Here is a 13,299-nt window from a genome sequence, read left to right as displayed (position 1 = left end):
TCATTCTTTCAGTGGATTAAATACCCTTTTATACAGCAGCAAGACTGGTATGCCATATCATTGCTAAACCACATGATTTATGGCAAACTAAACCTTTGGAAATATGACTGTCTCATTTTTAATTTTACTTGTGGCACCAGTTATACTGTCTATAGTTGTACAATGAATGCCTTCATTTGTGATTGTAGGACTCCGATATATTTCTTTCTGAATTTATGAAATGTGACATATTTTTTCTGCAAGAATGCTACTAGTTGGGTGATTAGTTGTTAATTGATAAAAAAATGTTCCCTTTCAATTACCTTATTATTGTTTTCAGTCTTTGATACCAAACTGAGGTCATAGTTAGAGATGGAAGATTTCAGAAAAAAAGTAACTAGTCTGTGCATTTTATTTAATTTTGACCAGGGTAATATTTGAATGAGAAATAGTACCTCTTTTTCTATTTTTATTTCATTAATTTGGCAATTTCACCAAAGCCTTTTTTTCCTCATTTGAATTTATCTGTTTGAGTCTTACTGGTATGTCGTTGTTTATTAATGTAGAAATCAATATTATCATAGAACTCTGTGACTATATCCTGATCAGTCTGGGATATTAAAATTCTATGCCAGTCTATTTTCTTATGTATGTCATTTATTGGATCATAGTTTTCACTGATAAGGAGGATGATTTATTTCCAAATGATTTTGATTTTTACCCTTGGGCATGGCATCATGATCTGTGGTAATAACTGGAGGATATAAACTTGGGAGGGGAGAAGGAAGGTTCTAGGCTTTTTGGTATGAAAGCTAAACTATTGCCGTACCTAACTGGATTTCATACCATTTGTTTCAAGCGATTTTGATTAACATAGTCATTTAATATTTGGGCATATTTATCTGATGCTGAATAGTTTACCCAACTGTAGTTTGCGTAGTTAATATTCCCAGTAATCATATTTTCACTAATTTTACATCTTGGAGTTAGGAAATCCTAATTTTCTGAAGGGAGTGAAGATGGTGTATAGTAGATTCTTAATAATATTATATTCAGTGTCACTGATTTACTGATGTTAATTATTGTACACGTAATTCTTAGTCCTGAATCCATTTCTTGTTTTCTGGGTTTTAGTTGTGTTACAAATATTAAGACACTGCTGACTATCCCATCAGGTATGCCACACTGAAAGGACATATACCCTTAATTCTTTATATGCATTTTAAATCCTTAAAGATCATATTCAAAGGAGAAAACCAGAACGCAGTATTTGCAATCCATTTCTGCCTTTTTGTAGTGTTTTAAGAATCTGCAGTTTCACAGCTGATGGTTATGCCCATCCAAACTGGTGAACCTGAAGGACATGACCAGATGACAGTCTCCTGTAGTCTGAATCACTTCCAATCTAAACAGACAAACACAATTAAATAAATAGAGCAAAATAAAGTTTGTAAATGAAAACATTAAAGCAGAAAGCCTGGAATGACTGTTCAGTTCAATTTTATTTTACTAAAAAAAGACTGAACAGAACAGCCGTTTCGAGCATTCTATTATAGGTCTTAAGTCTTTTTTAAGTCCTTTTTTTTAACTGTCTGTTAAGTAGGTTAAGTAATATAATGCCCCCTGAATTACTCAACTAAATTGCTAGGTGCAATGACATTGATGGCTTTGAGAATACACTCTGCACAATCATACTAAGTACGCACTTTTTACTTTTAATGTAAATTGTTAAAAATAAATGATTACACTTATTTCCAAAGTGTGTGGAAGTAAAATGCAAAGTCCTTTGGGGTAACAGAACATTACTGCAGATAGAAGAACCTCTGAACATGATTTTTACACCGTACTTGGTAATGATGTTAATAGCGTACAAACAATGAAGCGAATCTAAAACACCAATTTCATGGTTAAAGTTTCAGATACTTAACAAAGCCACCTTAATCTCTACCTTTCTATCTTATGCATTTTTCATTTAATTTTTTTGTCTTTTAATTTGAAGAGGTCTTAAAAAGAAACTATGATGACCCAAAACTTCCTTTTTAGAACTTGCACTTCCTTGGGAGACAGGTGAACCCCTTGAGAGCTGAAGCACACCAGCTGGTTGCACTTTTCACTCCAGGCTGATGGGTACATAATTCCATCTGTTGTACCAGTTCCAGATGGAGGTGATGAGAAGCTTTTGCTAAGCAGATATATCTTCCTGTGGTTATAAGGATGTTTGATAACCTCACCACATGCTGTTGCACATTCAAGAGAAAGGATTTTCATATATTGTTGACTTCAGAATGAACAATTACCGTTAGCCATATCATGATTAGCCCAGTTTATTTTACCTTTGTTTTAGATATCTCTAAGTTTGGCCTAGGAAAGCATGATAGACTTACAAGCTCCTTAAAAAGTCAAATAAGATACGTTTCCATTTTAAGCACAGTGAATTCATTACTGTGTTTTTATGGTTTTCAAGACACAATATCTACTTTATTGGCTTTTGAATCTGGCTTCATTCAATCTGAACCCCTTCATGGCTCCAGCTTTTACTTTTGTTCAAACGCTTCTTGGTGGAGTACCTGTGTCATTTTTTTTTTTTAGTCACCTTGATTGAGAAAATACAGTGGTAAACCCTTGATAATGTCATGTCTTTTACCATAACCATTCCTTGTTTTGCTGTCCTTCCCTTGATCCTTTTTTTAACTACCTTGTAGTCTTTGAGAGATTTTTTTGAATATGTCTTTATGTTTAAAATACAAAATATGACTACAAGAAATGCATCTAATGGCCTCTGAAACCTCATGTTACTGATGCAAGTGGAGCATCGGTTGTGTTTTATCTTCTAGCAGTTTTGTGAGAAAGGGGAGACACCACTTTAACTATTTTATTTCGGCTTTTTAAGTGTATATTAATGTACAATTTATCTGATATGAAATGTGTAATTATTTGTAGTTGGTACTGTATCCCTGAAAGCCCTACAAGGTAAGCTAAATCCAGTATACAATAGAAGTTAAACCTCAATCTACCTAAAATGATAAGGGAGCTGTATTTACCCTTTTATAGTTTCATAGTTTGGTACTAGGCTATCTGTCCTGCGGCATTTATAAGCCTAGCCATAGTGATGTGGCTTTCGCCACTCCATGTAATGGTACAAAAGTGTACAGTATAGATTTAGAATACTGTGCCTCTGTCTAGTAGTGACACAGTGAAGACCCCCTTACATAATAGAATTAGTTTACTGTGCCTCTGTCTAGTAGTGACACAGAGATGGCCCCTGGGGTAAACCTACAATCTCCCATCCACTCGTCAAGATTTCTCTTGAAGAGAGTCAGTGAGGGGCTCTGCCTAACATGAACTGGAATTCTGTTCCAGAGTATGGGAAGCCTCTGAGTTATGAATCTGTCCCTCCAGCTTGTCCTATTCATATTTGTGCTGAGGTTTAAATCTTTAGCTCTCATGGTTCTGATGGATTTGGATTTTTTGAGGTGGAGGATGTCCATCAATTCCTGATTGGACATGGCCTTGTACGTCAGGCACAGATCACCTCTGAGCAGGCGGTATGCTACTGAATAGAACAAGTTTCTTTAGTCTGGCAGCATATGACATATGTTGGAGACCCTTGATCCTCTTGGTGAGGTACTTTTGGGGTCTCTCTAGCTGTTGCAAGTGCCGGGTGAGGTACATACCAAATGGGGCATTGTACTCAATCATGGGCCTGATAAGGGAGGAGTATAGGGGTACAATGACCTCCTTTGATCTGGATGTGAATCCCTTCATGATAAGGTGGGCAAGGTAGAAAGTCTTTCTAACCACTTTGGCAACATGGGTGTCAAATGAGAGGTCACTATCGACTTGGGTCCCCAGGTCTCTGATTACTTTTTCCATACTCAGTGGGTTACTGTCTATGTGATAATTTGTGGGTACTTTGTTTGTTGTTATTTCATAGGAGTTGGGCACAATCCATGCCCTCAATTTTCCCATTAAGAAAAGAAGGCAAACTTACATCATTAGTCCCTGGTTTGCATATCCCTTTGCCCTAGATGTGATGTATTGGCTTACCTGCTGTCCCTTCCCCTTCCTGGGGCTTAGTTAAGGGTGTGCTATTCTGTACTTTGTATTACTTAACATGCCTGCAGATGGTACATAAAACTGTATATGAGATGATGTATTAGACTGTTGTTTCACATAACCCTTCTTTCTTAGTGTGTTTACAAGCATCTTGAGTTTCTATCAGGAGACAGAGAGAGGCTCGAGCTGAGCCTAGCACTGAGGAATCGTGTTGAATCCTCATTATGTGTAAATGATTTACAGACTGCTTTGTTCTGTATGTAACATATACAGCACCTTTGTTCCAGATTTAGCATATTTTATTTTGCCTGTTATTGTATTTTAATGCCAGAAGGTCATGAAAAGCTGGTACACTGAAATTCATTGAATGCATATACAATACTATAAGCTGTTGACAAATATCTGTCAAAATTAACATTACAGTAAAATATCAGGGTTCTGAATTATACTGGAGTGGGATGAGAACCGACGCGTAGGTTTAAGCTAAACAAATAACCCAATGATATTAGCCAAGATGAGATCAGTGACACAGAAGTTAAAAAAAATGATAGGGGTAGACTGTTTTAGGCAAGATTTAAATGTGGTTTGATGCTTTCTATTTTCAAAGTAAACCCTGATAACACAAATCCTGCTGTTTGGTGGTGTGCAATCCTAATAGCTTGTTGTATACCATTAAAAGGCTCTGCACTATTGTATCAGGATGACATTTTGATCAATGCTGTTAGAGAAATTGCACTCTTTACAGAGAAATACGCTCTTGCTTTATATTCAAAATGATGCCTTTAAAAGCTCATTATTGAATATCTTTGCATCACACAGAAATGTTTCATTTGGCTTAAGTTCAGTCGAAGGCACGTTATACACTGCACCTTACGTAAGTATACAATTTAACATAAAAACTAACTTTAGGCAAATCACATTAACTGCTACCAATAAATAAATTGGCACATGTCCTTGAAACCAATCTTTTATTGCTAGAAAAGGATTTTACATAACGAAGAACTTTCTAGCTCTCAGTCTGACTGCAAGACAATTGCAAATTTGTAACTATCCAGACACAGCTGTTCTTCTTTGTTTGTCAAAGCTGTGTATCCATTTCAGTTAGGTATTTAATTTCAAGTAGAATTAAATCACTTCAGATCTCTGGGATAGTTTCTTTCCACTTTAGCAGGATAAGGCGAAGGAGTTGTGCAGCTCTATTTTTCATTGCTCCCTTCATTGTGCATGTCACCTCCTTTACTATAAGGTACTAGGGCATCCTTGGGAGCCGTATGATCCCGAGTCTGTTCTTTCACTAATTTCTGACATTTTGTGGTCATTCCTGTTATATAGCTTGTCGTTACATGCATGATATACTAGTATCTCCTGTCTAACAGTGCTTCCACCTCAACCTTTTCCCCTATAACATCTCAGCTGTTTAGGTTGCCTTACCCATGTGCCATTTATTTGTTGCATAGTGGAGGGTCTTGGCCATTCTCATTTTCATGAGTAGCATCTCTTCCTAACATAACAAGAGGTGTTGATGCTGGGTATGTTAAGCTGGTACAGGTGCAGACACTTCAGGTAGTGAATAAATGCTTAGCCGTCTGCTCTGTCAGTTTCCTGTTTCATTATACAAATTGCACATTTCTAAATACATTCTACTCATTTTCAGGTGTTAATTCCTCATACTGGTACCATACATTGTTTATCCTTTTTTCCCTTTTACATTCCATTTTTTTTTCTCTAGGGCTATTTTTTCTTAAGCATATTGCCCTTTCTGTGAAAAGAAGTTTTCTGAACTGTTAGATTTTCTTGCTGTACTTCTGTAAGAGTTCTTGAACAATTTCTTTCTCTCTCTCTTTTTTTTAATTTGACATTCACATATTTGGTGCTTGACTACATAGCTGCTTTCTATTTACACTTCCACTCCTCACATGTACAGAACTTGTGCTCATTCTGATTGAGTTTCTTAAGCCTCCTGCAGTATATGTTTTGATATTTTGTAGCAAATACTAAACCATTTCTTATGGCTAACTGGCTTTGCTATAGCTGGCAGTTCAAAAGATGTGAAATAAGTGTTTTATACTTAATCCAATTCAATTTGCTTGCCTTTTAAGTGCAATTAAGTGCTAATTTGTTAATAATGTTTATTGTGCAAGAGTTATGTTCATTTGGGCCATTTTTTTCCTAGTGAGGATAAGAAAGTTTTAGTGCTCTGGGTGATTCTGTTTGCTTCAGACATAATTTACTATTGTTTTTCTGACTGCCTGTAACTTTTAAATGTAACTTTTAAATTCTACTGCATAGCAGGAACTGCTGCACTCTTGGCTAGGCTGTTTTGCATTGTATTTCCTTGCTGTGCACTACTGCTGGATTGACCATTTCTATTCAGATTTGACCTTGCTACCAGTCCCAAACATATCCGTGAAGACTTTTTTATTTAATCCAGTTCCATCTGTGTGCCTTTAAAGTGCATTTACGGATAATCTGTTAATACTTTATATTGTATCAGCATTTTGTTCATTTGTGTTGAATGTGTGGGGCAGCTTTTGGCTTTTTATTCTTGGTGAGTGTTGGAAATTTGCTAGTGCTCTTGGTGATCTGTTTGCGCCAAGCTTAATTAACTTTCAGATTGACTGTGACTTTTAAATTTATCTTATTTTATGCTGTGATGCACTGTAGGACCTCCTGTTTGTTCTGTTTGGCTGGGCTGCACTGTGCTGCATTTTCTAGTTGCACGCTGCAACTAGATTTACCATTTCTAACTAGATTTCACATTGCTGTGCTACATTCAGCAGCAGGGTGATCTGCACTGCCAAGTACAATTGTCTGGTTATAAATCATAAATGTTTTCCAACATTCCCTAAATGCATCTTGGTCCCTCATCTAGTTTGCTTGGCTACTAAAGGTTGCTATTCATAGCACAACTTGATCGTAAGTTGTGCACTGCTGCTTTTGTTTATTGATAGAAACTCCTTGTTGCTCTGGTTTGACTACACTGAGTTGTTCATTGCTGCTGCTGTTTGTTTATAAAAAGTTTGGGGTACATCTCCAGGAGTCAGAGGTGATATTCCCCAAAAGTCATTTACCAAAAGCACAAGACTCTGAGGAACAGAATTCCAATCACTGTATTCCATCAGAAATCAATAGTGGTGTAATTTCCAAGCAAACAGCTGCTGTGATTCCCTTCTTCAAGTTGCTACAACTGTGGAATTGGTGTTTATATGTTCGAGGTAGGATCAGGTCCATGTTGGTAAGGGCAGAAGGACCCCCCCCCCCCCGGGTAAAACATACTTACATTTTACTTTTTTTTTTTATCATTTTCTGTTTCAGGCATTACTCTTACCCCAGGATTTAATAAACTCCATGTAGGCACTGTGTAGAGCCTACACGGAATGTATTCATGTATACGGCCATGGTTCCCCCTTGGCAATGCTCCTAGGCATATTAATGATGATGCGCTGCCAAGGGAGAGACAAGGAACATAGATATTGAATCAGTGTTGTTTATTTTATTTAATTATTTTTTTTTTAAACAATGCATGTGTGTGCAGCCCGGCGTGCAACAATTCCAGGCTGTGCTCACATGTAGACAGCTGACATCTGCCAGACATCTAAAAATAGAAACTAGATGTAATTAATAAGTCTAATGACATTTTATGTGTTTTATTTTTTTTTATTCCGCATTTGCAAAGAGCAGAGCCCATACTTATACATGACAGACACCTGCCAGACATCAGAAACTGGATGTAATTAATTATTGGTGTGTTTAAGCGTATTTGTGTGGTGTGGTGCTCAGCACTGCTAATAGGAAGCTCAGTGGTATATGTGAAGGTATACCAGATTTCTTAATATCCACGTAGCTAAATGGGTAGAGTTATGGCTGCATGTGTAGTAGGTCCAGGGTTCGAATATATGGATAAAATTTTAAAATGTGGCTCCACTGCTCTCAGCACAACTGTGCTCAAACCTGCTAAGGACCTCATAAACATGGTAACAGTTGCCTTTGTTTACGCAGTGCTCAGTTTCGCTAAAACCATGATGGTGCATGTTTACACACTGCTCATCTCTGCTTGGCTGGTTTGTATGCTGCTAAGCAATGTGGTGCTTTTTTGAATGTTGTGCAGTGATGTGTAAGGGCAGGAAAACAGCCTGTATAAAGCGTACTAGGCAGGAATTCTGCAGAATCCATTGGAGTTCAGTCATCTGTCGATATGGCTGGTGGTAGAGAAGGTGTGTGCTTTCGGGCAAAGTGGTGGGGCATTCATGTGTCCAAGGTCATGGTTGGGCTCCTTGTCAAAAACCATAATGATAGGCTGCTGCAGGATGGTTTCCAGGGCTCAGAGTGTAAGGTGGAAGCCTGGGAACAGCTGATTAGAGAACTCCAGTGTTAACTGCGTACAGGTGAGCAGTGTCATCACCACCATGATGACCTGAAAAGACATAATAGGGGAATCTTGGACAGCTGGGTCCAAGAAGCAAGGACAGGGAATGCCTCACATGTATGTAAGTAATTTTACCTCTGTTTTACTAATATGTAATCTGAATGTCGGCAAAACTGGTATGCATAATGGTATACCTCTCTCACAACAGCTGCAACTGAGAGATCTCGCAATGTCGAGTCTCATGCTGGGCACCTGGCCAGGATATGCCGTGAGTGTGGTGAGTATGGATATATTATGCCAATTGTAGTGCAATAAGCAAGAAAGAGTAAAGCATTAACAGCAATAAAGTATACACAAGTTTGTAGTGCAATAAATGTGGAATTAGAGCTGTAGTACAATAAGTGAATATTAACAGCTGAAGTTCAATAAAAAGAGAAAAAATACCATTAACAGCAAGGAAAATTGTGTACATTAGAATTGTCTTGTCATAGCCATTGCAGTAGAGCTGTATGCATTGAGTCTGTAAGGTAAGGTTGCTGCAGTCAAGTATAACAATGTAATAGCTGTAGAATGTAAATCTAATGGCTGCAATCTGCATTGCTTAAAACATAGTACTGTTCAAGGCTGTTTCTAGGCCAATACCAGTCACATAATGCATTGTCTTCCACAGACTTCAGGTAATAAAGTTATATGGGTGAGGTAGCCCACTCCACAGCCAGATATTGTGTGCGGACTTCACAGGTATTTCAAACCTATAACAATAATAAAAATAAAAGTTCACCAGTATTGTTGAAAGTGAAATAAAGCTGTAGTAATATATGCAGCAGTATGGTTGCATACCATGCATGTATGTTCAGTTGTCACTGCAGTCTAGTATAACACTGTAACAATACTACAATGCTAGAGGAAAATCCTGTAACATGTATTGAACAATTCATAGTATGTTACCAGGTAATCTCTAGGCAAGTATCAGTCACCCTGTAATCAGTAGTGCTTCAGTAGCTCAGTCTGATAAATTCCTTGTACATAGTACATTTTGCCAGACACAATACTGGGTTCGAATCCAGTGTTATGTAGCACTACATTTTCAGTATCAGTCACATAATACATTTTCTCTCTCCCCAACAACACAGAAATGTTATGGGTGAGTTAGCCCATATTTTGTGCAGATATTGTGTTTAGATCTCACAAAATGTTACACTCAATAGCAAGAATGTGTTCATCAGCATTGTTGATTCAGAAATAAAACTGTGTAATCCCAGTATGGCTATATCACTTGCATGTCTGTACTATACTGCTGTAGTCAATTATTAAATTATCTGTAGTTTGTTCCCTGCAGTCACAGCTAGTGGGTTCAACCCCCAGGCCTGCCAACTAAGCCATGATGGCTGTCTAGTTTAATTACTGTACACAAACATGCCTCTCAAGTGTCATGTTTTCTCAAAATGTAATGAAAACTGACAAATCCAGCTGTCACATGTTTACCAGATAAATTATTACCTGGAATTCAATGAATTACCGAATCTGTTTACAGAACACCCTGGTAGTTATATAAGTCCACATCATGTAAAACCGTTCTGAGTAGTTCTGTACCTGCATTTGTTAGTGCGTGGCCCTTATTGTCCCATGCTATCTGTTTTTGAAAGATATGTATGTGCCATACCTCTCAACCTGGAAACATCAAATATCTGGACAAGGCCCATGAAAAATGGGTACAAATCTGTATGCTGATTAACTTCTAATTTGCACACATAATTACGTAGCCCCCACCCACTCCAATGAAATTGTGGGATACCAACTTTCAAATGCAAACTGAAGAACAGACCACAAAAATATGGCACCACACCAGAGTCCCCTGCAGCCATTCCAATGTCCCATTACCAAGCAATTTCTCCGCATTTACCATAAACACTAATGTGTGCATACTGCTTTACTTCTACAATGATTATTTGGATTTTATTTTTACATTTTGCAGCACAACAATGCACAAAACACTAACAGACATCTGCTAAACAAAGCAATACTGTCTCACAATGAAAATAGACTTGGCATTAAAACTTCTCTGCCCTTGAAACTCACATTCATTGAAACCCACACACCACATCCAAAGAAAATGCATCTGGCCAGTGGTGGATAAAGATTACCTTTGGGATGATTTCAAATCATTGGCCCCTTGCACACAAAACAAAAAACATATATGTGTTCTTTTCTTTGATACACCTTCCTGACTTTATTAAGTTATATAGGAAAGTTAATTAGGGATTAAGGATATTAAGTTATAAGGAAACCAGTCTGGTGGAACCCTGCCATAAACAAGCTATACAATAGAAGGAGAAAACTAGTACAGAAAAGAGTAAAATCCCAAGAAGGGAAGACATCCCTGATCAGTATCAGCAAGAAACTACAATCCCTCATAAAATCGTCTAAGGCAAGCTTTGAAAGAAAACTTGCCAAGGACTCCACAGATAACCACAAGGCATTATTTAGCTATGTCAAGAATCTAAGTGGCAATACTCAGATCTGCTCGGAGTTAGTGCAGAATGAAAAACAATACACTGAACCAACCGATATTGCCAACATCCTGGCAGACAGGTTCAGTGCAAACTTCACCCCCCTCTCATCCCCAAAAGGGCCCACAACCATACCAGAAGAATGTAAAGCCCCTGAAATCACAGACACTCAGGTTAAAATAGCCATCTCCAAAGTCAAAAACACAGCATCAACGGGACCAGATGGTGTTCCAGGCTGCGTCCTACATGAGCTCAAGATGAACTTAACCCCTCACCTAAATGCACTGTTCAAACTCAGCCTCTCCACAGGCTACGAAGCTATAGAGTGGTGCACAGCAATAGTTATTCCACTCCACAAAGGTGGAGCCACAGCAGACTTCAGGAACTATTGCCCTATAAGCCTGACTAGCTTGGTCTGCAAGGCTGTGGAGCGCATCATCTTGGAACTCATTAACAGAGACATTGGAAACCTCCAAACACTGGACCCTACCCAGTTCGGCTTTAAGAGCAGATCATGCCTCCTAAACCTGGTGGACTTCTTTGAGATAGTTACCAAGACTATAGATGAGGGAAAGGTGGTACACACAGCCTACCTAGACCTCTCAAAGGCCTTTGACACCATTCCCCATTCTGGTATTATAGACAAACCCACCAGCCTGAACATAAACCCCTATGTCACAAGATGGGTTGCCAGTTGGCTCACTGACAGAACCCACATGGTGAGAGTTGCAGGAGCTAGGTCTGACTCTAAACCGGTTACAAGTGGCATTCTCCAGAGCTCAGTCCTAGGACCCTTCCTGTTTGGCATATACTTTTCAGAGGTACAGACAAGCACAGGAGGACTATGGCTGACCAAGTTCGCAGACTGCAAACTAGGGGCTATAATTGACTCACCGGCTGACACAGACATCCTCCTAAAGAGTCTCACTGAGACTGATACCTGGTGTCAAAATCATGGCCTCAAGCTAAATGCCAAAAAGTGCATAGTTATTCCCTTTGGAAATAAAGTCCCCGCAAACTACCACATAGGTGGTAGTCCCCTAAATACGGAAAACGTAATAAGGAATCTGGGGACCCAGGTAGATAGTAATCTCTCGTTTGATAATCACATTGCCAAAGTGGTTAGAAAATCCTTCTATGTGGCCCACCTAATCACAAAAGGGTTTGCATCCAGATCAGAAGTGGTCATTGTGCCCCTCTACTCACTCATCAGACCCATCATAGAGTACAATGCCCCATTTTGGATGTACCTTACAAGACACCTGCAGCAGCTGGAAAGACCACAGAAGTACCTCACCAAGAGGATCACTGGCCTCAAACAGATGCTCTATGCAGCTCAACTGAAGAAACTCCAGCTGTACTCGGTTGCATACCGCCTGCTCAGAGGTGATCTCTGCCTGACATACAAGGCCATGTCCAACCCAGAATTGATGGACATGCTCCACCTAAAGGAAACCTTATCCCCTCGAGCCAGATGCTCTAGGAATCTAAGCCTCACCACAACAATAAATAGGATGTCCTGGAGGGATAGATTCCTGTCCCAAAGACTTCCCATACTTTGGAACAAGATTCCAATCTACATTAGGCAGAGCTCCTCACTAGCACTCTTCAAGAGAAACCTTGAAGAGTGGCTGGGAAACAGAAAGTTTACCACGGGGATCACTTTAGTGGCTCTGCTGGACAGAGGCACAGGGAACTAATCTAAGGGGGCAGCGAAAGCCAGCACATTCTGGCTAGGCTTATAAATGCCTTTGGGCAGATAGTCTAGTACCTACCTATGAACCTATATTCCTTGTAAAATACAGCACACTTGTTAGAACGCATTTTAAATTTATTGTTTGAACATTTTTCCAGTAGGCTGTAATGTAGGCAATGAAACAAAATGCATGAACCAATAATGACAAAACTGCCCAATTCAGAACATTTCCATCATAAAAGTCTACTTCCACACCCACACTATAAATAAAATGACAGCAGTGTAAGCCATAGGCATCTTACACAGCTTCTCGTACTTATTTTCAACTTCAGTTTTTTTTTTTTGGGGGGGGCAAATGGTCAAAAACCAGGGACACATTTTAAACATTGCTTGTATCATTTTGGAAAGTTGCTAGAATAAAATGTGTTACCACCATGCATGTCACTGGCAAGTCTTGAACACAGGACCTTATGCACTACAATCAGAGCAACATACCACTATGCCAAATTAGCAGTTTCCTTAAAAGAAGGAAGACTGAAACTTAGTGGCCATCATTTAGTGAATTCAGTTCTCACTTCTCACTATAGCTCTCAACTGTTAGAACAACAAACCTGGACAAAGCTCACAAGTAGTGGTGGCTAGGGACTTATCACGCTCACATTTTAAACATTGATTGTATAATTTTGGAAAGT

The 13,299-nt window shown here is 38.8% G+C and overlaps 1 protein-coding gene across 1 annotated transcript in view; it reads left to right on the top strand.

Moving 5' to 3' along the window:
- The window catches only part of PMFBP1 (polyamine modulated factor 1 binding protein 1), a 3,624,986-nt gene that overhangs the window by 99,659 nt on the left and 3,512,028 nt on the right, over positions 1–13,299 (top strand). The gene's annotated exons all lie outside the window — the stretch shown is intronic.

This window comes from Protopterus annectens, chromosome 8.part1 (assembly GCF_019279795.1).
Source record: "Protopterus annectens isolate FY-2018-M chromosome 8.part1, PAN1.0, whole genome shotgun sequence".
Taxonomy (NCBI): domain Eukaryota; kingdom Metazoa; phylum Chordata; order Ceratodontiformes; family Protopteridae; genus Protopterus; species Protopterus annectens.
This window is presented reverse-complemented; position numbering and strand designations above follow the sequence as displayed.